This window comes from Arvicola amphibius, chromosome 6 (assembly GCF_903992535.2).
Source record: "Arvicola amphibius chromosome 6, mArvAmp1.2, whole genome shotgun sequence".
NCBI classification, from domain to species: Eukaryota; Metazoa; Chordata; class Mammalia; order Rodentia; family Cricetidae; genus Arvicola; species Arvicola amphibius.
In genome coordinates this window covers 82,523,332-82,549,664 of record NC_052052.2, presented here as the reverse complement: position 1 = coordinate 82,549,664, position 26,333 = coordinate 82,523,332, and the positions used below count along the sequence as shown (strand labels likewise).

Sequence of the window (26,333 nt, the reverse complement as noted above, 5' to 3'; positions counted from 1 at the left end):
AACTTCCAAACTGTGCAACAAATGACAGAGATAACTGACTACCTGGGCAATCATCCAAAGTCTCATTTGCAATGTTGAGGCAACCAACTTTGGCTAACGCCTAACATAACTGACATACCATTATCAAAGGCAAGGAACTTTTTTAGAACTATCCTACTCTGTCTTGGCAAAATAAGACAATCTTGTTTTATCCACTTATGGATATTTTGTGTTTTTGTCAGTAGTTGAGGTATGGGCTTTTCTTTGCCCAAAGGCCAGTTCTAACAAGAAGAAGACAAACTCCCAGTGGAGTTCATTGGTGTTCAACGTTCTTTTGGGAATAGAGCAGTGTTGCCAGGAGTGATTGTGTCTCGTTAGTATGGAATTCTCCCCCATCAACCCATCTTGCCAAGCATCTTTGACCCCTATTGCATTTCCTCTAGGCTGGGCTGCCTCACCTCTCCCTTCTTCACTGACTTTGACATTCACCATCCATCTTGCCCATCCATCTAGAAAGATCCTTGCTCTGCTTCTGACCTAGCCTTGATGTTCTATTCTTAAGATAAAGCTCAGCTTCCTAAGTAGCATACAAAGCTCTTTTCATTCATCTTTTGATTTTTCTTCACCCTCGCTTCTCTTTTTTTCTCTGTGTCATCTCCATGTAGTGACTCGACTTCTCTGAGGGTACCATGCTCACGATTCTCTTTAGTCATCTGAGTTTGTCTTTGCCTGATCTAGAATACCTCTCGGCAACACTGAGTTTGGCTTAGTTTATTAGTACTTTCCCCTTGGGGACACCCTCTGCTGCCAGGCTTGTGTGTAGCGTCCCACTAGGGTCACCCCACATGCTGCTCTGAACTCACTTATCTGTTGTTATGTCTGTCTCTCTCACCATACACACATGCTTTAAAAGCATTTAGTATTCCTTTTTAAAACATATAATCCCAAGTCATGGAGCTGGCTCAATAGGTAAAGGTGCTTGGCTCCAAGCCTGAAGACCTGAGTTTCATCCTAGGTGTCCATGTGTGAGAGTAGAGAACAAACTTGTGAATGTTGTCTTCTGGCCTCCTTCATGTCCCCATAATGTACACACAACAAATAAGAAATGAAAAAACAAATAGGTAATCCCTCATACTCAGCACTGACATTGTTACAATAAATGTTTCCAGCACACATGAATGGCAGCCAGTATTGTATAATTTCAAAAGTACTGTAGAAAGGATGGGGAAAACAGGCAGCAACCTGTTTTCAAGCTTGTCGGGATATGGCAAGTAAGTGATCAAAGTCAAGCCTGGAAGGCTCAGGGTCTCTCTTCCACCTTGACATCTTCAGCAACTTAACTGGAAGTGATCCTGTTCAGTGGAAATATGACTCCAGGTCACATTTGATACTAAGATAGATAAGAAGCTGACTTTGTTACATGACAGGGAGACAGTGTTCTCCCTCTGTGGCCTAAATGTCAGCTGGGAGGGTCAAAGCACCAGGGGCGACATGTCCCAAGTCATGCTCGGGTTAGTTGTTAGCTCCATGACCCCAGTCATGCTTGCTATTACCTTGGCAAATCTGTCTGATGAATAACATGAAGAGCAGGTGTTTGAATTGTGCAGAGCAGAACTCCAGTGTCCACAGCATGGCATCCAGGGTCAGACAATTCCCTGGGAGAGCTGTACTATGCACGGGAGCATGTTTGGCTTCCATCTGTTAGATGCCAATAGTATCTTCTCTGCTCAAACAGTAACAGCCACGTGTGCATGCAGACACACCGAGATGTCCTGAGCGCCTCTGCCTTAGAGGTGTTAGAAGTGGAGCCATCTGATGGAGCTGTAGGAGCTCATCTGACTGGGGAAGAGCTGGGCTGTCATTCACTAAAGGCTTTTTTTAAATAATGAGATCTATTTGAATTTGACTTTTATAAAAATAGCTTCTGCACTCTTTCCTGCTCCCCTGTCCCCCACAGATTGCAGCTTACTTTCTTTAAGCAAAGAACAATGCAAGTCTAGCAGTTTGTGGGCTCTTCCAGGTTAAGCTTTGGTCTTAGGAGCCATAGGAGGATGGGAAAGCCCAGACCTTGGACCAGAGACTAGTTATCTAGCAGCCACAGTTGGGTGATAAACTGAGGCCCCCATTGCTTGGCTTCTCTCTAGAGACGACCTCCCTGTCTCCCATGAGCTTAAGAGGTTCTTGAAGGAGTCTGCCTCATTCAGTCTCTTATTAGCTGTACTCTTTCCTGGCAGCTAAGACTGTTAGACCTGGAAAATAATTCAAGACATTTTTACATTGGGAAAATCGAGGCTTAGAAGAGTGAAGAGATTTGTCTAACTAAGGCCATATCATCTGCGGGTCCTTGGTAACTTGTTTCTGGCATTCTTTCTCCCACTAGCACTGTCCACTCCACATCTACCAAAGCTTTGGTGAACCCTGTTGTAGACTACTGTAGTGTTTCCTCTGATTTCACTGAAGACTTCAGTCACACATCCTGCCTCTTGCTTTCTATTTGCTGATAGAGCATTTGCACACCAGCAGGACCTTGGCACATCAGCAAACAGTGTAGTTCCCGCCCCTACAGCTCAGGGAACATTGTGGAAGAAGGGGAAGGAGACTTTAGAGCCCGAGGAGCAGGGGTGTTGATGTGAGACTGTGTCTCCTAGAGATGTCAGAAGTTACGCCCAGAAAGTCTCACCCAAACATGAGCCAAACAAGAAGGGCATCAGTAAGCATGGCAGCACAGAAGAGGCGTGCTCACCATACACAGAGATCACAGTCACTAAGGACTGCTGAGAGCAGGAGACACAGTCTTTCCCAAGGAAGAGTACACCAGCCGATTATTCGCTAGTAAACAGTCATCCCTGGAAACATTGTACAGACTGAGTAGGTTGCAATTGTGCATCATTACATATACAAATATGTATGTAACAGCAGTTAATGAAAGAGAGGCCATGAATTTGAAAGATAGCAAGTGGGGGTTTATGAAAGGACTTGGGTGGAAGGGGCAAATGATGTAATTATATTATACTCTCAAAAATAAAAGAAATAAAAAAGAAATGATATGTTGAGACCACCTTTCAAATGCTATGATGGCTACTGACTGAGATTGAACTCAATGGAATAAAAGGGAAGAACCCGAGGAACTGAGCTAGGCCTAAGTAGAGCTGCGGAGAAGATGGACCCTTTCGGGAAACTCCCCTGCGTCTGGACGATAGCAGTCCTCTCCCATGCAGGGTTGGGCACTGGGGTTGTTTCCCATCATGTCATTCAGAGGAGTGAAACTGGGCTTTGGATTCAGGTTCAAAATCTACAGCTCACACCTTCACCACTGAGATGACTCCATTTTGGAGTGTTCCCTGTGGGCTGACCCTGATAGCTAGGTAGAAGTGTGTATGGGGGGGTGGGGGGGATTCACAATTTTCAGATGAGAAAACTGAATTGTAGAGAGTTTAAAACACAAAAGGGCAATAAGGAATAGAGCTGGAAGTCAAAGAGTCAGAGGGAGCCCAAGTCATCTGACACCAGATTGGACATACCTAAATTGAGATTTTTATTAAATATTTAGGTGTTACCTAACATCTATAAACGTCAATTTCTTAGTCTGTTGAGTTGATGATACCTCCTTGAAAGAACCCCATGGGGATTAATTATAATAATTCTTTAGAAATATTTTTAAAATTTTAATTTTGCATATATGGGTATTTTACTACATGAATATCTGGTGCCCATGGAAAACAGAAGAGGACATTGAATTCTCTGAAACTCGTGTGACAGATGGTTGTAAATCATCATGTGGGTGCTGGGATTGGAATGCTGGTCCTCTGGAAGAGGAGCCATTTTTCTTAATCACTAAATTATCTCTCTAGCCCTAAAGCTCATTCTTGGGCAGTATTTGGCATCTCTGAGTATCCAGTCCATATTCAGTCTTTCTTTATTCAACCATGACTTCTTAGGTGCAATGTTGGTATAGGCAAACTAATAAGTGAACATGTAAGTATGATTACATTTAAAATTAGCATATGATGAAGTAATGCCAGGTTTCTTTCCATTCCCATAGAGGATCTGGAGGCAGAGAGAGAGTCATTGACTGCTTAAGTTCAAATATCAAAGAGTTGGCTGGGCCGGAATTTGCTTTCATTATGGTTGACTCCAAGGTTCCCAGGCTGTTCTTTGCCCTTTACATACTGAAAGCTTCACTGAGCTTTAGAATTGTTCAGCTTCTTAAGGTCATTCTCTGGGCATGACTTGCACCCTTACAAATATGCTGGTTGTTTGCCTGACTTAGACCTCTTCTTGTTTTAGAGGCTAGTTCCTTGAGGGCCATCTGAATTTTATTAATTCTTGAGGACTCTAAAGTCAATTCTTGTTTATCCCTGGTGAATTTCTAATTTAGACTTGCATCCATCCCTCCATGTCATGCCACAGTGGGACCTTAGGACTTCAAACAAGTCTTCAGTGAGGGTGGGTTGAAATCTTATTAAAGCTCTTCCTGGTGTGTCCCCAAGCACACAGCTAGCCCCATTTCCCCTATGCCTACTCCTTCATGAGTCCCTAAAGACTCATAGCTTCCTCAACTCTCAGATTATCTCTTTAACCCTTCAGGCTCCTGTTTGGCATCTTTAGATCTGTCTTCACCTGATCCAAGCATTTTTTCTCTCCAAGGCCATGTCCACACATATGGGAAACATGTGGTATAAACAGTCATATTCTACAGGTGAAAGCTTTAGAACTTGAAAGCCAATTCTTTTTGTATCTGTACCAGCCCAACATGGTGCCCAAACTGGTTTGGCGGTTGCCTAAGGAAAAATCAGGAAACTCAGCGTCACATCAAAGCAGGTGCTTTTGTGACCTGACTGATATCCCCCCAGTATTTACAAACTTTGTGATCTGGACAAATTATAGAGAACCCTTCTGAGCCTCATTTATTGGCGAACCATGGAAAACAATGTAATATTTCAAAGCTGACAGTGGGTCTGTCTACAAAGGCACCGTGCTATCCAGTGAGGTCTAGGCAGAGACTTCATGTGTGGCTGCTTTTCTTTGATCAGCATGTCATTCCTCCTGCAACTGTTGGACACTTCCAGCTTGCCTGTGATTCAGTGTGTGTGCTCTGTGTGTGTCCTCCTGCCACTTGAGCTCTTGGAAAGCTGAGGCTTCAGAACAGACTCAAAGATGACTTCCCAGAACACTCATCATAGATGTGCCTGGGAAGTTGCTGTTCTGTGAGTGAGTGGAGAGAACAACTTTGGGAGGAAGAAGACATTTGGGGGCTTCAAGGAGAAATGTGTGAGAGTTAGCTTGTAAGGGCAGAGGTTGTTTTTCTCAGTCTCAGTGGAGTCTCTGTCGTCACTTGACTCAGCAATAGGAGAACAACACACACTTACTAAAAAATGAATATTAACTGCAGAAATGGTTAACCTGGCAGAAAACACAACTCCCACTTGAGCTGACACCTACTCAGTCATAAAAAGAGAAACTAATGCTCTGGAAGGGAAAGAAATGTCTAGTTTCATAGTGGCCAATAATAGTATTTTAGTTTCCTTTTCATATAAGGCAGTCCATGACCTGGTACCTGTACAGTAGTTGACTAAGTCTGACTCAATGTGGCATATCAGAACTGAACTCAGCTTGATCTCTTGCTGTCTCGTGACTTTCAGGGCTGAGAAAATCAGAGTATGAAAGGGGAACTTTTCAAGGTCAGTAAGCAAACGTAGTAAATTGTATTAGTCATAGTTTTTACATTGTTATGACAAGAAAACTGATAGCAACTTCAGAAGAAATGTATTTTGGCTTATGAGAAAGCATAAAACATCTGGGCAGACTAGGAATCAGAGAACAGAATGGTGCACATCTGGATTTATTATTTTTTAATTTTATTTAGTTACATAGCCCAGCTAATGGGATGGTGCTGTCTCTATTCAGGATGGGTATTCAAGCACCCTCACAGATGCACTCAAATCAGATTAGGTTGACAGGGAGGACATCCATCATAACTATCCTCTCTGGATTATTGGTTCATCTGAAAAATTACATGACTGGGTGACCAGCTATGAAGAGGGCTGAAGACCAGAAAGGCTATGACAATACTTTCATTAATCTTTTAGGAGATATTTCTTTCAGGATAATAGTGGACTGTCAACTGTTAAGACCCTATTACTGCAGATATCTAAAGCATAGAACACCTAGTTGGTGCTCAGCAGGAAACTGTTCCTTCTAACTAGCAGTGTCCATAGTGCTGGAAGGCAATCATCAGTCTCAAGCAGCTGTGCATCCTGCAAGCTACAGTAATGATGCTCCTGGTAAAAATATACTCACTGGTATAATAGTGGCATGGATGTTATGGGAGTAACCAACCACTTAAAATGAATTTAAGACCTGCTTTGTGAGATGAAGCACATAAAAAATGGACTATAAACTTTTCATCAAGGTAAATCCAGTCATTGTCGGGTGACTGATGGCAGATGGATTACAGATGTGTGCAGAGGCCCAGATGAAGGCATCTGAAGAGCTTTGCAGGGGGATTAGTGGTGTGTGCTGCTGGGAAGTGGAGAGAGATGCCACTGCAGCAAAATCTGGGAAAGAAATGAAGAATGATAAAGAGTATTGGGGTTGAATGCTCGTGAGAACCAGTTTTTTTTTTTTTAAATTGAGTTTCTAGGAACTAGTTAACCCTTGACTTCTTAAAGTTCTATGATATTGTATAAGATGTTCCTGTAAGAACCAGACAATGCTTCTGTCTCTCTGGGAAACAAAAATAGCTATAACACTATTTTCTATGCATAGAATTGATTCATTGGCATAGAGGGATAATTTGTTTATCCCTTACCATTTCCATGCTTCCCCCTTTCTTTCTCTTGTCTAATTGTTCTTAAAAAGACTTCTAATATCATGCTAAATAAAAATTGTGATAAAGGATATTTTTGTTTTGTTTTGAATCTTAGATTAGTAGATTAGACATCACTATGATGTTGGTTATGGGTTTGTTAGGTGAAATCTTGTTCATAATATAGCTACAAAATAAATATATAGAAATAAATTTAACCAAGGAAGTGAAATATTTCTATAATGAGAATTGCAAAACTCATATGAAAGAAATTAAAGAGGAACACACAGACACACAAATATAGAAACCTTTTATATTCATGTATCAGAAGAACCGACATTTTTAATATATCATATGTCTAAAGCAGCTTTGATACAATCGGTATCAAATTGCTGACATTTTTCATGTTTTTTTTAAACAACTCTAAAATTTCTGTGGAAGTATGAAAGTCTCTGGTTCTCCATAGCAACCTTAGGTAAAATGAACAAAGTTAGAGGCATCAAATTGTCCAACATCAAATACATTGAAAATCTATAGTAATTGAATGCTATGGACTTGTCATAAAATATAGAAGCATAAATTAATAGAACAGAGATTGCCCAGAAACAATCCCACATATTTATAGTCAACTAATTTCCTGAGAAACACAAAAAGAACATTGAATAAAGATAATATCTCAATAAACTGTTTATGTATTCATGGAAACTAGATATTTACATGTTGGGTTTTGAAATCTGACCTTTATTTTTCATTCAATAGAAAAACAAACAACAACAACATAAATAATCAAGATTGGTCCAAGAGCAGTGTGCTTATAGCTAATTGATCACCCCCCCCCAAGGCTCAGGGATCATTGTGAAGGGGGCAGAAAGAGTAGTGGGTGACTCCAAGGAACCCGTGTCTTCCAGACACAGCAGGACAGCTGCCTAGAAACTCACAGAAGTCATGACATCATGTATAAGACCTTGAGAGCTCAAGACAGCAAATCCCAACATAGAATGAGGAGGTGGGCACAAAGTCTGCTCCTAGTAGAGGTGCTCTGAGCATTCATAGCTGCTGGGAGAGGTGCAGACAGTCTTATTTAGGAGTGGACCCCCTGTAAGGGGATCATACTTCAATGGAAGGCCACGTATCTAAGATTATGTAGGCAGCACAAAGTGGACTTGATAATAGGGAAAAAAGGACCTAAAAGTTGGGGGAACAGGGAAGGGTGTATGCGGTCCTGGGAGGAGTTGAGGAAAGGGGGTGAATGTGACCAAAACACTTGCATGACTTCTCAAAGAACTAGCAAACTTAGACAAAAACAAACCAAAGATTTCAACGTGAGACTGGAAACTATGAACGTGTGAGAAGAGGAGGGAACAGGGTCCAGTGAAGGTAATACAGTGTCACAAGAGTGAGACGGCTCAGTGGGGAAACATGCCTGCTGCTGAGTTTGAGTTCTGGAATGCTCATGAAGAAGGAGATAATAGGCTCCTGGATTGTACTCTATCCTCCAGATGCACTCTGTGGGATGTACAGATGTGTGCACATGTGCATGTGTGCAGACACGAATAAATAAATGCAGTATTATTTGAATAAGAATATAAAAAGAAGATATGAAGGAAAAACTAGTCATATCACAATTTAGATCATATTGTTAAAGTAACCATTTACAGCCAGAGGAATCAAGGGTATCACAATAAAACTTACAGAACCGACCAGCTAACCTGGGCTCACCACAGAGACTGAACTGACAATCTGGGAGATTGCATGGGGCCGACCTGGGCCCTCTGCATGCACTACAGTTGTGTAGTTTTTTTTTTTTTTGAAAAATGGAAGTTTCAAAAGAAAGAACAGAGGCTGTCTCTGACTCTGTTGTCTGCTTTTGGAACCCATTCCTTCTAGGGTTACCTTGTCCAACCTTAATAGGAGAGGGTGTGTCTAGTTTCACTGCAGCTTGATATGCCATGACTGGTTGATATCCATGGGATGCCAGCCTGTGTTTGAAGAGAAACAGATGAGGAGAACTGGGTGGGGTGGATGGGTGGGGGAGGAAAGAAAGGAGGAGAACTTTGGTTGAGATGTAAAGACTAAAAATAAACCAACTACAACAACAAAATAAAAAATAAGAGAAAAAAACCATTTATGAAAGTGAAGAAATAATCCTCAGATAAAGAAAAACATGATTCACCTGGCAGTGGATTAATGCTCTAAATAGGTAAGGAATCTGAAAATAACAATAAAACAGACTGAACACTAATCCGAGGAATAATTTCAAGTGGCTAACACATCATAGACCATGTTCAACTTTATTAGCCATTTAGATACAAGTCAAAACCACAGTTTGATAATATCTTACTTTAGTTTTGGAAGGCTATCCTCTCTCTCTCTCTCTCTCTCTCTCTCTCTCTCTCTCTCTCTCTCACACACACACACACACACACAAACACCAAATGCTGGTGAGCATGTGGAGAAAAGGAACCCATAGATTCTTGGTGAGGATGTAAATTTATACCGTTATTAGAATGAACAGTCTAGAGGTTCTCTATGAAACTAGAACCAAATCTACCATAGAATGTAGCAGCCTCCCCACTGAGTGCACCTGGGACTACCAGAGGGAACTGCTTGTTACTGCACTATCTAAAACTGCTAACATGTAGAATACACTTAGTTGTTCATTAACAGGTGAATGGACAAAGAATACAGTTTATATATACAATATGAAAGATTTCATTATTTGCAGAAAAATGGATGAAACTAAAGGATAAAGTCATACAGAGTACAGCAGTTGCTACTAGAGGCAGAGAGGAGGGGAACCAGGCTGGTGATGGTTAGAGGACAGGCGTCCTAAGATGCTTAGACAAGAGGTAACTTAGCTTTGAAGTTTAGAACTGGGGAAGATGAGTACAGTTTGTAGAAACATAGCTATACTCATGAACTACTAGGAAGCCTTTGAATCCAAAGAAATAATAACTAGGAACCATTACTTATACTCAAACTAACCATAAATACTATCTATTGCACACACACATTAAATAGCATATATTCCCTATAAGTAAAAGCATAATTATTCTAATAAAAGTCTACAAAAATGATATGGAAATGGAACTACCCCAAATTGGCCATTATATACTATGTACACGTTTTAAACTACCACACTTAGTCACATAAATTTGTACAATTAAAAATCTTATAAAAAGCGAATGCTCTTTGAAATGAGACTTGAGGAATGGAAGAGACCTCTACTTGGAAGAGAAGGGATGACTGGAGGTCAGGTGGCAATTACACAGGCAGTAGCATTCACACAGACAGCCTGAGTTCTTGGGCACAATAGTGACTTGGAACATCTGAAGGAGGAAAAGAGAGTCGGGCAAGAGGAGTAGGGTGGTGTTCAGACCCTAAGAGCCAACTGATTAGGCTCAGAAGGACTTTTGTCCCTGCGAGCAGCAATAAGCCATGGAAAATGGTAGGTGAGTGGGAATGGATGACAGATGCATCTCAACACAGCACTCCAGCACCTGAGGAGGTTACTAGGAGGTAAGAAGGGCTGGAGTAGAGCTCCCGGTGTAAAGCTGATCCCCTTGTCCTGACACATGTAGGAGCTAGAGACTTGGGGTGCATGTGGGAGAGGCAGCAGACAAAAATAGAAGGAAGAAATACTGCAAATACTTAAATTTAAAATTTCTGAATATTTCTACAATGGCCTCAAAGACAAGTACAGGGCATAGCCATGGCTGGGATTATGGGTGCCTTGGGAAATGAGAGGCCTCAAGTGGATCGCCATTTTGTGAGTTCCCTGTAATACTACTGGCTGTTGTCTTAGAGGTTTTATTGCTGTTATAAAAGCAACTTTGGGAGGAAAGGATTTATTTCACCTTAAAAATCTTAGGCCACACTCCATCACTGAGGTTATCCATGACAGGAGCTCAGGAAATGTTCCTCACTGGCTTGCTCCCCAATGCTGCTCAGCCTGCTTTCTTACCTATTCCAGACTACCTGCCCAGAGACGGCCCTTCCCACAGCCAGCTGGTTTCTTTCACAGCTATTGAGGCTGTGGAAGAAACAGCCTTACCAAAGACACAGGCTTACCAAAGACCAATCTTATGGAGACATTTTCTTAATGGAGAATGCCTCTTTCCAAATGACTCTAGCTTGTCTTCACATATTACTAGTCAACACAGCTGGGTGTTTGGCAGGAAGGAATATTATAACCTCTGTAAGAAACTGCTGCAGGTGGCGAAACTCAGGTGAGGAACTTGAGGAATGTGGCCTGAGGCTGGAGATTTCGGTCATGGCAGAATGACCTCAGATGTGGAAGAGTGATGGAAACTGTCATGGTTCGGATGCCGGTGTCTTCTCCTACAGAAACTTAAAGGTCAACTTGGTAGTATTGGATTGTTTAAGAAATGACCAAATCTTGAGCCCTCCCTCATGAGTTGGTGCAGGCCTTGCCACAGAGGTCTCCCATGGCTTTCAACACCTTCTTCCCTTTAGATTTTCACCATGAAGGACACAGAGTTCATCTCCTCTGGGGGAAGTGCCAGTGAAGTACCATCTTTTAAGCAAAGAGCATCCCTCATTAGATATCTGAACTTACTGGTGCTTTTCAATGTACAGAATTCTCAGAGATACATGTCTGGCCTTTATAATCTAGTTAGTCTTGGTCTTTTGTTATAGTAGTACCGACTGAACTAAGGCAGAAGTTTCATAGTGAGTCTTCTCAATAGCTTCTCACCTGGTCACTAAGCAACTGTCTACTCTTTGCTTTCAAGAAGATGGCTACCTCCCACATAGACTGTGTGCTTTTAATATTGTACATCTACCCACCAATACAATTTCAACCTGTCTCAGGCAGAGAAAGCTGTGTCTTTAAAAGAGTTGTCTAAGAATTTTTGTGCAAAACTGGTGATTAATGATGGCGTTGCCACGGCAAGCCAATGCCTTGATTGAAATTGATTTAATTTTTTTCTCATTCAAAGTTTAATAGTGTTTCAAGTTGTTTGTCAAACAAAGCAGAAACATAACTGAACTCAAGAAGGATCTTCCCAATTGCATAGGGTTGTGACAGCAGAGAACTCTTATGCCAGCAGTGGAGTGGAGATTGTTGTCTACAGGAAGAAGAGTTCCTGTAGGCAGAAAAGGCACAGGGTCTAGGTTGTGAAAAGTCAAATTGTGTGTGTGTGTGTGTGTGTGTGTGTGTGTGTGAATGATGTCTGTGCACGAACGGGGGTATACTCATGACGTCTAGAACACATGATCATTGTCAGTGGCATGCACTGGAAACAGTTAAGAAATAAGGAACTTGCATCAGTGAGTGACCTGAGCATGGAAAAGCATTGTGGCAATGACTTTAAGAATGATGGGCTATGTCAGCCCTGCTTCCCTTTCTTCCTCCTACTCCAAACCTCTTCTTCCTGGTTTCTTACATTGTCGTTTATCTAACTGCCTTCTTCCTCCTTCCTTCCACACCAGCTCTTTCTTACTCCAGGTTTCTGTCTCATTCCCCACATAGGAGCAAAGCCTTAGCCTATGTCTCACAGATCACAAAGCCAAACGGAATACATGATCTCATCAACCTCACAGCCACGCATGGAGATCGGTGCTGTCCCCATTCTGCAGATGATGAAAACGGAGGCCAAGAAGTATGAGATCACTTGCCTGAAGCCACATAGCCATAGGGAGGCAGAGGCAAGATGGTGGCTTGTGGTTTTTACTTCCAACTTTACAAGTCACAGGAATTCCAAAATGACAGCTTGCACTGCATTTCCCCAAACAAGAACCAAACCTTCTCCATGTTCAAGGACCCCAAAGTACAGCTGCTTTCTCCTAAGAAGATTTTCTAGAGACTTCTTGAGACTTATCTTGACTTATGTGGCAGCCTTCCTTTGAGACATTGAAATCTTCTGATGTTCAAGACCATTTGTATATAACGCTGTTCCCACAGCAAGGTAGGCTTAGAGTCTGGAGTAAACACACTCTGGTTCATTTGTTAGATTTTCAGCAGTTTCATGAACTGCTGGTCGAACAAAGCAGACTTCTAAAAAATCAAGTCATTTCTAAATAAATGAATTATATCAAGAACATAGATCAGAGGTATCCTAAGTTCACTATTTCTTGATTATTTCCCTATAATTTATGACTGTTGCTATGATCTCTGCAGTTCTGAGGTGACTCACATGTTGTATGTGAACAGAGAAAATAAGAACACTAGCGTTCTTTCGCTTATCTCTTCCTAGGTCTGAGTTCTATGACATTCGACTGGGAATTAGAATTGGCTACAAGAAAAGTATTTACACTCTGGAAATTGGCAAAAGCTATTAACACAGGCCTTCCTTCCTCAGGTAACCATCTGTTAAACATTAACCAGTCCATTGATGGCCAAAGGACTGAGATTAATAGTGAATACTTCGCTTTATTGTCTTTCTTCCTGACATGAACTTGGGCAGGAGAGAGAATTGGATTTCCTGAGAATGGAGAGGAAGTGATTCTCGCCCCCTTTCTCCACGTTGGTGGTGATGATTAAGCAACAGTGGTATAAATTATTAACAATACTGTGGGCTCCAGACTCATTCATGGCCATGGAAAAACAAGAGGTCAGTTACCTTTTGTCCAAATAAATCATTAATTCCAAATAGTCAGATTTGGGGGATTTATTAATTCAAATATTTTTGACTATATCTTGTGTGGTTCATGCTATGTTACTTTAAGTGCTTGGAACCTAGAAGCAAACATGACAGACAAGATACTTCATTTCTGAGTTACCGTGGGGCTGGCAGGGAGTCTTAAGCTTGGTGAGACATCTAAACAATTGGCACCTTCCCAGTGATCTCAGAGCAGGCTTGGAGATTATGTTCAACAAACCGGGTGAGCCACCTAGGAGAGAGGGAGGGACCGCCATGTCCTCTCCTGTCATCACCAGACCTTGTCTGGACCTGGCAATCTCCACCCTTGTCTTTTCTCTCTTCTCCTTAGTAAGATTGGTCATCAGCTGTATAAGTTACTAGTTCTGCAAGAAAGGAAATATGGCCCTGGGCTTGGCCCATGGATTATATCCTCTTTCGGGTAAAGGGGATGGAGAGAGGGGTTTACACAATTTCCTCATGTTGTGGCTTTCTCTTTAGCTATGTGGCTTAAATCCCACCCCCTTTGGCAGACCTCTTCCATAGGGCAGGCAAGCATGTGATGAATCCCTTTCATGGCCTGGCTCTGATGCTAGAGAGGAGGCATCTAATTTCATCCTTGTCCTGGGGAGTGGAATCAAAGCTAGCAGTTTACTTTTTAAAGAGAAATACCAGGCCATTCTAGAACACCCAATTCTAGCCCTACTCAGATTGCCGGGTGGTGATACTTACTGAGCCTTCCCTTTGTCTGGAAAACAGGCAGTGGGGCTCTCTTGGCAGATAGAAAGGGTACATTTACTTTGATCTCTGTCACATCGGCTTGCTTAGGTTAGCTGGAGTTACTCCTCATGTCATGAAGAGAGTAGAAACCTCTTGAGAAGCCTGGAAGCCCACAGAGGAAAGTCCCTTGGGAAACCTGATTATCGACCGTGTGTGACTATGGCATTTTTAGATGTGATTGGTTTCTACTTTTCTGAAGGTTGGGCATTCCATGCCTGCTTCTCTCTTCCTCTTGCCACTTGAAAGGGAGGTGATAGTTGATTGTATTTGGAAAGTATGCCCAGCAGATGGCATTCGTTCCAGTGGGATGGGGAGAGGAACACGTTGGCAGAAGGAAATGCCATGCCAGGAGTCTAGAATGTCACAGGGGAAAGCACCCAAGGGAGCCTATGAAGTGTGAGCATGGAGAGTCCCCACTTGGGTAGGGAGGGGTGCAGAGCAGGTAAGGTAAGCCAACATTTCTCACACTCCCATAAAGGACAGGGCTTGATCTTCCATGATAGGGCTCCCCCAAAAAGGTCTTACTTGGGCAATTCAGGGTAGTGGGATGCTGCCAAGCTGGAATCCCACCTAGAGGGCAGCAGTGTCTGTGTTTTCTGGGTCTCCTGACTTCGTGTTACTTTTGGCTGTTTAGCTTCCAGAAAGAGCTATCAATCCCTCCATCAGGGACATTTTTGCTGTTCTACCACCAGACTGGCTGAAAAACTCTGGTTTGTAAGATGGTTTCCACTAAGTGCATTTTCTTAGTTTCCACGCCTTAAATACTGGATGTTTAGAGCTTCCAAACTGTAGTGATTATTTGGGGTTCAGCATACGTGCTTAGGAAATACTCAAAGGAATTCATTCTGTTTGGGAGTGCACTGACAAGTGTTCCTGTTGCATTTAGATTCTCTTACAACTTCACACCGAGCATGGAAGAAAATCAAAGTACACGGAGCACTGCTGAAGCATCCGCCTCACTTACTCCACACGGCATCTGTATCCCAGTTTGCGGAAAATTCTGCTTCAACTTTTATTCTTGACTCATCTCATGAAAGCCTTCCCAGAGTCCCTTTTATCATGTGACCCTAGATCTCTGGGGTCTCCCCTGACTCTGGCTTCTCAGTGAGTGTTATGACGGCTGTGCCACCATCAGTGTAAACTCATAGTGTGTAAATGAAGATCGGGTTTCCTTTGCCTTGTCCTAGATTTGTTCTGAATGGTGCTGATTGCTCCTTGCCTAACTGCTCAGCTAGCCTGATGATTTGGGCCATCTTCAGTTTATCCTCTGTCTTCTCTGCTCTGTTTTCATCATCAAATCTGGAAGAATTCCAAGACGTATCTCAATCTCCCTATAGATTGCAATCATTTTTCTGCTTCTAGCTCTTGCTCCTTTTCTTAGTTAACTCAAATTGAAAAATCAGATCATCACCAAGTGACATATTTTGGGTGATAAATGTGTTGTGAAGGCTGAGAAAAGAAGTCTGAGATCAAAATGCCAGCAAGTTCTTGTGAAGGTCTGCTTGCTGGCTCACGGACAACGCCTGTGTGCTGTGTTCTCCTATGGTAGCACGAGGGAGCTGGTTGCCGGAGTGTGTTTGGTAGGAGCACTGATCCTATTCCTCATGGTTCCACCCTCTCCTATATTCTTTCTCTTCCCCAGTTTCCCAGTTCATGTCTGTTTTGTCCTGACCACTCTCAACATTTCCTCTTCGGTGTTCAGAGTACATGTATTCCACTGCCCCACCCACGTAAGGCCTCTGCTCCCCTCCAAAAACATGGTCTTTCTACATATTCCAATTTAAATTTAAAAATACGAAAATTTGAAGGTATGAGTCACATATGAGAGAGACTATGTGACATTTATCTTTTGAGGCATATATTACCTCGGTCAATATATGATATATAATGGTAGTCATCTTAGCTCTTGCAACTATAGCAGAATGCCTAAGCCTAGGCAATTTTTAAGGAATAGACATTTGTTTCTGAATGTTCTGGAGGAGATAAAGGTGATTACAGATCAACATTTGGTAAAGTTTCACTCCATGCCTCAGAGATGGTGCCTTTTGTGCATGTCCTTCCACCTTCTGGGGTGAACGCTCTGTCCTCACATGGTAAAAGAAATAGAGAGACTAAGCCTGAGCCTTCAAATACTTTCATGAGGTACTAATCACATGTAAGTCACATGAAGGCCCATGGCTGCCCATTCTTGCAGCCTCACCTGTTCATACCGTTGTAGCAGGGATCACATTTTAAAGGTGAAGCTTGGAGGGGACACAGACTTCCAAATCACAGCACCATTGTCATTTTCCAAAATGCCGCCATGGCTTCCCACTGTATAAAAAGACACATCTGCATTAGTGCTCTGGCTGTCCTTGGCCATAGCATGAACTAGTGCTTTGAATTCCCCTTCAATACTTGGTTGGTTCCAATATTTCTGCTTTTGGTCACACTGAAAATGATTTGAAAGTTGAGACTGCTAAAGAAACTGGATTTTCACTAGAGAGCAAAGAAACTACCTAGTTCTCCTTACATCAGACTAAGAAAAAAATATCAGTGTACGGTATGATGGTGTCAATTGTCAGCTTTCACCTGCAACAGGAAAAGTAACTAAGACAGATCCAAATGACAAATATTGTGAAATATTTTGTATTCCACGCGTGGCTTATGGTAGCCAGAAGTTGGTCTAGTTTATAAGTGAACAGGATTTAATGATACACGGAGAGGGAAGATTGTAGGTAGACTTCACTTACACATTCTCAGGCTTATGGGTTTATAATCATTAACAAAACTAAAAGCTGGGCTGGGGAGGTAGTCCAGTTGGAAAGTGTCTGCTGCTCAAGCACTGAAAGCTGACTTTGGATTCAGAACCCACGTGAAACCAGGTGTGGTGGCATGTGCCTTTGACCAAACCCTTGGGTGTGTGTCATGGTGTCTGTGTGGAGACAGATGGGTCCTTGAAACTCGGCCATCAACCTACTGAAATCGATGGGCTTCATGTTCAGTGAGAAACCATGTTTCAAAAAAATGACAATATTATCTATAAGAATCATAAACAAACAAGAACCTCAGAACCAAGCAATGACAGACCTCCTTTTGAGTGACTCTCAATAGTACAATAATACACCATTGCTGGTGTCCTTAGATGCCTCTCAGTAATGACAGCCACATAATGGTGGCAACAAATAGCTGTCTAGGTAGACTTAAGGCCCACTCAAAAGGAGAGAAATCATACCTGGTACTTGAGACCTAGGCAGCCATGTGGAGCTAGTGAGATAATTTATTTTAGAAGAGAGTCTCTACCACTATTTTCCTGGAGCAGCATAACTTCTTAACTACACTGCAAGCCTTAGACCCGCAGACAAGTGTAGCTACCATTGGCCACCAAAGAAGCTACTCTTTACAGCAAATGGAGACAGTTACAAAAAGCCACAACTGGACACAAAGACCCATCTGCAGCATAGCTCATGAATCTATGGTAATAGCCAGAATACCAGGACATTTGCTATGTGACTGCATAAACAACACACGGACACTTCCAATACTGATAAGTGGAAATGCCAGTGTGTCAGGGGAGAATCTCACAGGGCCCATCCCTAGTCAAAGAGCTGCAGGCAGTGAATCACAGCTGAGAGTTAACCTCTCCTGGGGATGAACTCCCTGACTGGTAATCCAACACAAAGTTGTAAGTCCTGAAAACATTTTACATAAACAAGAAAAATGGCTCAGCAGGATATGTGTGTGTATTTATGTGTGAAGGAAAAAGAGGCTATAAATTTGAGAGGGAAGTATAGGAAAGACTAAAGAGAGAGGACATGGGAGGAACTGGAGGGAGGAAACAGAAGGGAGAAATTGATGTAGTCATATTTAAATTAAAATGTAAATAAATAATTAAAAAATAAAGATAGAGCTCTGTTGAAGAGAGAGGCCTGATCTCCAGCCCTCACACACCTACATCCACACATCCACACACCTACATCCACACACCTACATCTACACATCCACACATCCACACACCTACATCTACATACCTACATCCACACACCTACATCCACACATCCACACACCTACATACACACATCCACACACCTACATACATACACCTACATACACACATCCACACACCTACATACACACATCCACAAACCTACATCCACACACCTACATCCGCACATCCACACACCTACATCCGCACATCCACACACCTACATCCACACATCCACACATCCACACACCTACATCCACACATCCACAAACCTACATACACACATCCACACGCCTACATCCGCACATCCACACATCTACATCTGCACATCCACACACCTACATTCACACATCCACACGCCTACATATACACATCCACACTATGTGTATGTGTGCACACACTGCTCATATGCCCAACACCAGAGTCTTAGTGTCCTGTGAAGAGACCATGACCAAGGCAATTCTTACAAAGGAAAGCATTTAATCAGGGCTTGCTCATAGTTCTGAAGTTTGGTCCATTATTGTCATGACAGGAAACATGATGGTGCTGGAGGAACTGAGAGTTCTACATCTAGATCTGCAGACAGCAGTAAGATAAAGACCCTTGTCTTGGCTTGAGCACTTGAAACCTCCAAGCCCACTCCTAGTGTCACACTTCCTCCAGCTCGAATGGTGCTCCTTCCTATGAGCCTACAGGGCTGTTATTCAGACCACCACAGCCAGAGGCACATGGAAATTTAAAAATAACAAAGACAAATGCAAACCGGCCTGGGAGACCCTCAGTCTGCTGGGTAAAGCTCTTATACCACACAAGCATGAGGCCCAACTTCAGAGTCCCCTAAACCTATAGAAAGCTAGAGATAGTAGCATGCATCTACAGTCACAGCATCTGCTGGGAGATGGGAGGCAGGCAGGAAGATAGAAGCTTGTGCTCTGACAGCCAGCGTAGCACACACACCAGCAAACAGCAGGATACCCCGTCTCAGACAAGGCAGAAGGTGACTAAAGACATTTGAAACTTGATCATTGTGGGAGCCAGCCATGAGAAGCTCAATAGAAACAGACCACCCAAAGAAAGTTCTTCTTTTCTTTGATTTTTTTTATTGATTTTTATTGCGTTCTACATTTTTTTCTCTGCTCCCCTTCCTGCCTCTCCCCTCCCCTTCAACCCTCTCCCAAAGTGCCTATGCTCCCAATTTACTCAGGAGATCTTGTCTTTTTCTACTTCCCATGTAGATTAGATCTACGTATGTCTCTCTTAGTGTCCTCATTGTTGTCTAAGTTCTCTGGGATTGTGGTTTGTAGGCTGTTTTTTTTTTTTTTTGCTTTATGTTTAAAAACCACCTCTGAGTAAGTAATGTGATAATTGTGTTTCTGTGTCTGTGTTAGATTGCCTCATTCAACATTATGTTTTCTAGCTCCATCCATTTTCCCACAAAATTCAAGATATTATTATTTTTTTCTGCTGTGTAGGACTCCATTGTATAAATGTAACAAGGGGCATTTAGGTTATTTCCAGGTTCTGGCTATGGCAAACAATGCTGCTATGAACATAGTTGAGCACATGTCCTTGTGGCACGATTGAGCATCCTTTGGATATACACCCAAACGTGGTATTACTGGGTCTTGAGGGAGGAATTGTTTCCCAATTTTCTGAGAAATCGCCACAATAAAAATAGACCCATATCTATCACCATGCACAAAACTCAAGTCCCAAATAGATCAAAGACCTCAGCATAAAGCCAGCCACACTGAACCTTATAGAGTAGAAAGTGGGAAGTACACTTAAACACATTGGCACAGGAGACCACTTCCTAAATATAAGCCCAGCAGCACAGACACTGAGAGAAGCAATTAATAAATGGGATCTCCTGAAACTGAAAAGCTTCTGTAAAGCAAAGGACACAGTCAACAAGATAAAACAACAGCCTACAGAATGGGAAAAGATCTTCACTAACCCCACATCAGACAGAGGGCTGATCTCCAAAATATACAAAGAACTCAAAAAAATTGGTCATCAAAAGAATAAATAATCCAATAAAAAATGGAGTACAGACCTAAACAGAGAACTCTCAACAGAGGAATCTAAAATGGCTGAAAGACACTTAAGGAAATGTTCAACATCCTTAGTCATCAGAGAAATGCAAATCAAAACAACTCTGAGATTCCATCTTACACCTGTAAGAATGGCCAAGATCAAAAACACTGGTGACAACTTATGCTGGAGAGGTTGTGGGGAAAAAGAAACACTTCTGCATTGATGGTGGGAATGCAAGCTGGTACAGCCCCTCTGGATGTCAGTGTGGCGATTTCCCAAAGGAAGTTCTTTACTTTCAACCACTATCACCTGCCAATGTAGGACTCAGCCATCGATGAGTTTAATGGAGGCCTGAGTCTTAGTAGTTTACCCTACAATACCTGGTTGAAGGAAAGACCACAAACTGAGATTATCAGAGCACCACCTAAGAAAAGACTACCCAGAGGAAATGCCTAATTTTCCAATCATTGTAGATAGGATCACCTGCCAGTATACACTCATCAGACAAATGTCAGTCAATCAGGGATCTTGAACTTTAGAAATCCCTCACCCCCACCTTTACACTATAAGAACCCAACTCTAACTGTGCTCGGGACTCTCTGTTTATTCTAATACGTTGGACATGTAGAGAGACCGAGTTTACAAACTTGTATAAAATAAAGGCTCTTTGCTTTTACATATGGAACTCAGTCGCCTTGTTGGTTTTGGGGGGACTTTGCAGATCTGGGCATAACAGTCATGTCCTCTGACACACATGCACTGTGACATTTGTGTGCCCATAACTTCTCCCTCTCTCTTTCACATGCTCAGATAAAACATTTTAAAAGTTAGAATCTACGTGCATCATTTAAATATAAAAGCAACATACAACTTTTAATACTAAATATTATGATAGTATATGCTTATGATAGCCATAAAACAAAATAGACATTAAAATGTGCTGTCTTCTATGTCCAAACACAAAGCAAGTTTCTTATTCAACTCATTTCCTGATGACTTTTGAGAAAAAGGAGTTTCTTTGGTTCTTGTGGTGTGTCTCAGGTGATGTGCTGATCTTATCACTTACTTTCATCATGATGTAATGTTGGAGAAACACAATTAGCCCGAAAATTCTTAGATCCGGTTGACTTTAGTAGAAAAAGAAATCTCAGTGCTGGTGATTAAACCCAGGACATTGCCGGTTCTGAGAGAGCAGTCTGCCTCTGAGCTATATCCTTAGCCTGTCTTGCTAGTTTTAGATTATTGGAGTAGTGGCCTAAAACAGTCAGCTTGATTGAGATGAAGGAATCTAATCTAGGTTCCCTGGCCTTCCCCAGCCTTCCCTACCCTTCTCTTGCCTTCCCTGCCCTCCCCTACCTTCCCCTGGTCTCCCCAGCCTTCCTCTGGCCTCCTCTAGCCTCCCCTTTCTTCTCCACACTCCTTCCTTTTCCTTCCCTTCCTTCTCCCCTCTTTTCTCCTTCCTTTCCCACTCTTCTTTGGCTGTTTCCCCAAATGTAAATAGTGAAAGCAAGAATGAGCTTTTAACAGATGGCTTCATCAAACAATGGAATTAAGTAGTGATGCTTTGGAGATCCAAATACATGCCAGAAGACAAGTGAGAAAGATATCTTTGTATTTTCTGAAAACAGGTGCTTGCTGCTTGGGACGGTATTTGTAGTGTTAAGGCTGTTCATGTTTCTCTCAGGTCTGGAGCAGAAACGTAGTAGATTTTTCTCTTAAGAGACTAAGTAAGATAACTCAAAATGGCTCTGATAAGCTAAAACAACACTTTTCTCATATGCAAAATGTGTATGTATAAGTATGTATATCTATGTACATTGTATGTGCATATATGTGTATATATGTATATAAATGTGTGTATTTGTATGCAGACACATAAATAAATACATGCATGTACACGACAAGAATCAGAATGGGAAAAGAGACTGGGAAAAGTGTGGAGGAGGAGTTGGGAGGACAGCGTGTGTGGTGGCAAATAAGAGCAATGTGCTGCTGTGTGTTTATATGTTGCTATGATTGGTTTGGTAAACAAGCTGACTGGCCAATAGCTGAGAGGCAGGAGAGCCAAACTCAGAATGATGGGATGAGGAAGGGCAGAGTCAAAGCAGTTGCCAGTCAGATGCAGAGGGAGCAGGAGATGAATGCCTATGCTAACTAATAAAGGTACATGGCAGAGCGCAAATAAGGAATATGGGATTACTTAAAATGTAAGAACTAGTTAGCAATAAGCCTAAGCTATTGGCCAAGCATTTATAATTTATATTAAGTCTCTGAGTCAGTTGTTTGGGAAGCAGCTGCCGGTTATTTGGGAGCAGGCAGTTGAGACAAGAAGACTCCACCTACAATGTACAATGGCTGTATGTGTATGAAAATTGTAATGAAATCATTATTTTGTTGTTAGGTAAAAAAATTATACAAATGAACAAAAGGATTCTACAGATCCAGGTTATGGAAGTATCCTATGTGTCCATGAGCAGATGCACAGAGAAAACACAGCACATATACACACCAGACTTGCATTTGGCTGTAAAGAGAATGGTGTGTCATTTCCAGAAAAAAAGCTTTATCTCGAGATCATGATGTTAGCAAGAAAGATATTGCATGTTTTTTCCTCATATGAAGAATTTAAATTAAAGATGCAGACAAATACGACCTGAAGCCAGAAGTAGGGCTTTCCGAAAAGGTGGGAAACCAATCGAGGGGGGAGTGGAAACAAGAATGGGTAAGAGGAGTGAACACAATCAGGGCACACGACAGAATGACAAAAAATGTTGCAACGAACAGAGAATACACACTAACTAAAATTAGTTAATTGAAATGAAAATGCTTCTAATGATGACACAGATGTTGAAACACATGAAGATTTTGGATAATATGAGTACAGGATAACAGAGAGTAGGAAAATACCACTAATTCTACATGGATAGGGTTTTACAGATAATGTTAAAAATGTTAATAAGTATTGCGAGTAAAAATGACTAGCTTACGTGTATTGACTAGAACGTGTGTTTACCTGGGTGCAGACCTTTCTTGTCTTTTGTATTTTGGTATTCTGAGAAAGAAAACATCACTAATTTGTGTGTCTAGGACTGACTGATATTTAGACATAGGTGGCACTCACTGGACTGTCTAGGACTTGGTGCCTACCTCTTTTGCATGTTGAGATCTGGCCTGGCTTGAGTTGCTTGCTGATGGATAAAAGCAGAATGCTCTATACTAGATCTTATGACTGCAACAAAGTGCCTGACAAAGGTGACTTCAGCAAGGTTTATTTCAGCTTAGTGTTCCAGGAGATCTAGTCCAGCATGGCAGAGAACAGGAGATGGCTGGTCTCATTGCTGCATTAGCCAGGTGGGAGAGGGATGGCTCCTTGTCCTTAGCTCACTTTGCTTTTCTCAGTCTGGGATCCCAGTCCATAGAATGGTGCCATCCACATTTGGGGTATGACTTCCCTCATCAGTGAACCCAATCTAGATAACCTCCCAGAAACACACCCACAGATTTATTTGCATGATGGTTCTAATCACAGGCATCTTCATTCAGGGCTGGCCACACATGCCTGAGGTATGGAGCCAAGACTGGAATGGAGGAAAGGATATAAGTTCCAGACCCTTCAACTACTTTTCAGAGAGGAGTGTGGCCCTGAAGGAAGGGCAGGGTGTAAAGTAAACTGATGTTGTGGGTGGGAGCTTGGTGTCAGACTGTCATGGTGGCGTCAGTCCCTTAGAAGGTGTCAATGCCCCAGGAACTCAGACAGAGTTTCCAGTCAGCTTTATGTAGACCTTCAGAGGCACTGTGTTTGTAGCTGTGAGGGTGATAACTGGGCTACACAAAGAGTAGCAAGTAAGAGCATTTTCAGGAGTTGCTTACAATCTAGAGCGGTGGTTGCATATTCTTTGCCAAATCTCTATCTCCAAAAATATGTACATTATGATTCATAACAGTAGCAAAACCACAGTTATGAAGTAGCAATGAGAATAAGTTTATGACTGGGGGTCACCGCAACATCAAGAATGGTATTAAAAGGTCACGGCTTACAAAGGTTGAGACCATTGAACTAGAGGCAATTATGTGTAGAGACCAATCCAAAAACATATCTGTCTTAGGGTTATCATTAACGTGATGAACTACTACAATCAAAAGCAAGTTGGGTGGGGAAAGGGTTTACTTCACTTATACTTCCATATCTCTGTTCATAATCTAAGGAAGTCAGGGCAGGAACCCAAACCTGGACAAGTGCCACTTACTGTCTTGCTCTTAAACCCTTCTGCCAGCACCGCCTGCTTTGAACACCCTATGGACACCTCGAGGAAGCTTCATGGTAACTATGATGTTTACAGTCAAAGGCCTCCACCTCCTGCAGGCACTACTGCAGCCACAACAGTTTCAAACATTATGCTACGTGTTTTACCGTTTAACCAGTAAACTCTAGCTGACCCCAAAGACATTTTTTAATCAAAAACAGAGGGTCCAGACACAGCCCTTCACCTGGTACACCACCATCAGATCTGTGACTGTTGGTACAAATACAATCTTTCATTTGTGGCCTTCTGTGATTGGTGCAATCATGATCTCTCATTTGCCTGGGGGTCTGTGCCAGGATTGGTGCAAACACTGTCCTTCCTTTCCATTCATTCATCCCTCATGTTACAATACTTCGCTGGTTCAGCCATGATGGTGTGATTACCCCTTTTCTGCCTGTAGAAGCAGGTTCCTCTGCTCAGTTTGTAAGGGCAGCCAGGAGATAACCTTTCTGTGTTTTTTACCTGATGTTGCAAAAAATTATTCCCAAATAAAATTCTTTCGGATGATCTTTTCTTGCTTGCTTTTGAGTTTCTTCATTACAGAGGGGGCTGAACTGGGCATGGGAGGGGAATCAACCAGAGAAAAGGTGGCTGCAGCAGGGACGGCAAAGGCAGCGATGACATCAACAAAAGTGGTGAGAGGCAGCCAAAGAGCTTGACAGAGGGACTGGGATGGATATGACCAGGCACAGGAGTGACAAACATGAGAGTGGGAGGAAGCAGAGGGCTGAGAAGGAGTGCAGAACCGTGGTTGGAGACATTAGAAACCATGAAGAGAGTTCCAGAGGGCAGTCATGTCCTAAGAGCCCAGGGTCTTAGATACCTTAGGTCTGAGAGTTGTTTCAGAGGCTGAGGCTGCTGTGCCCAAAGGCCTGAAGTTGGTGATGTGTGTCACTGTAGGACCGAGGGCTTTAGCACCTGGAGCCTGTAGGAGAGGTAAAGCACTAGACAGTGCTCCCTACTGTTGATTGTTGTGTCCCCTGCTGTGCTGTGCCCATGCTGACAGAAGCCAAGGATGGATGACAGCCAAATACAGAGCTACTGGTGCCCATAATGATAAGCTTCTAACCTTGGTGCCAGGAACAGTAGTCTCTAGCTTCCAAGGGATCTGCTCTGAGATTGCTAGCCCATGCCCTAGGCTTTAGGTGCTTGCTCAGGACTGCCAGCAATGGAGAAGAGCTTCTCCTTGTCACCCATGACTTCTAGCTGGGTAGAGCGAAACGACTCCAACCAGAAGATGGTAGGAACTAAAAATGAAGTCAGAGTTGCTGGTTAAAGGCCAAGTGAGGGGTTCCTTCCTCCTGACCCCTTTTCCTTCATGGCCTCTCCCCACCAAAGCATCTTCCTAAGCTGGGAGCAATACAATGCGTGTGCTTCAGAAACACGGAAGTGTGAGCTTTGGCTTTCCTTTGCCGCAAAAATGCCGTGCAACAGCTGCTTCCAGAATACTCATCTACCCAGAGGTCGGCGGGATTCCCATGAGCCCGTGATCCAAGGGATGCTGTTGCCCTTGGCTAGACTTGCTCATGGAGTTGTGAGTCAGTGAGAAAGCTTGCTGATCTGGGCTAAACTTATTCACATTTCTGGGGGTCAGCCAACTTTGTTAGTTGATGCAAGCTTAGGGCAGTGGGGAAGATTTGACTTACAGACACATTTCTCAGTTTAAAATTTTTTTTTTAAATGTTTCCTTTCTGTTTTAGGACCTTGCTGCCAAAGATACTTCATTATTCTATATGAGACAGTTGTGACACTTTCCCAGACTTTTCTTATTTTTGATGACTTTCACTATTTTGACATATACTGACCATGTATTTTGTAGTAATCCCTGTACTGAGGCTGACCTAAAGGTTTTCTTCTGA

The 26,333-nt window shown here is 42.4% G+C and overlaps 1 long non-coding RNA gene across 2 annotated transcripts in view; it reads left to right on the top strand.

Annotated features, from left to right (window-relative positions):
* Positions 1-26,333, top strand: part of LOC119817539 — a 57,554-nt gene that overhangs the window by 14,303 nt on the left and 16,918 nt on the right. Inside the window, exons 3-5 of one of the 2 annotated variants that reach the window (XR_005285906.1) lie at positions 13,006-13,110; positions 13,216-13,362; positions 15,056-15,325. The exons of the other annotated variant lie outside the window; for it this stretch is intronic. This is a non-coding gene — a long non-coding RNA (uncharacterized LOC119817539). Of the gene's footprint in view, positions 1-13,005; positions 13,111-13,215; positions 13,363-15,055; positions 15,326-26,333 lie in introns of those variants that run through there. 2 annotated transcript variants of the gene reach the window in all.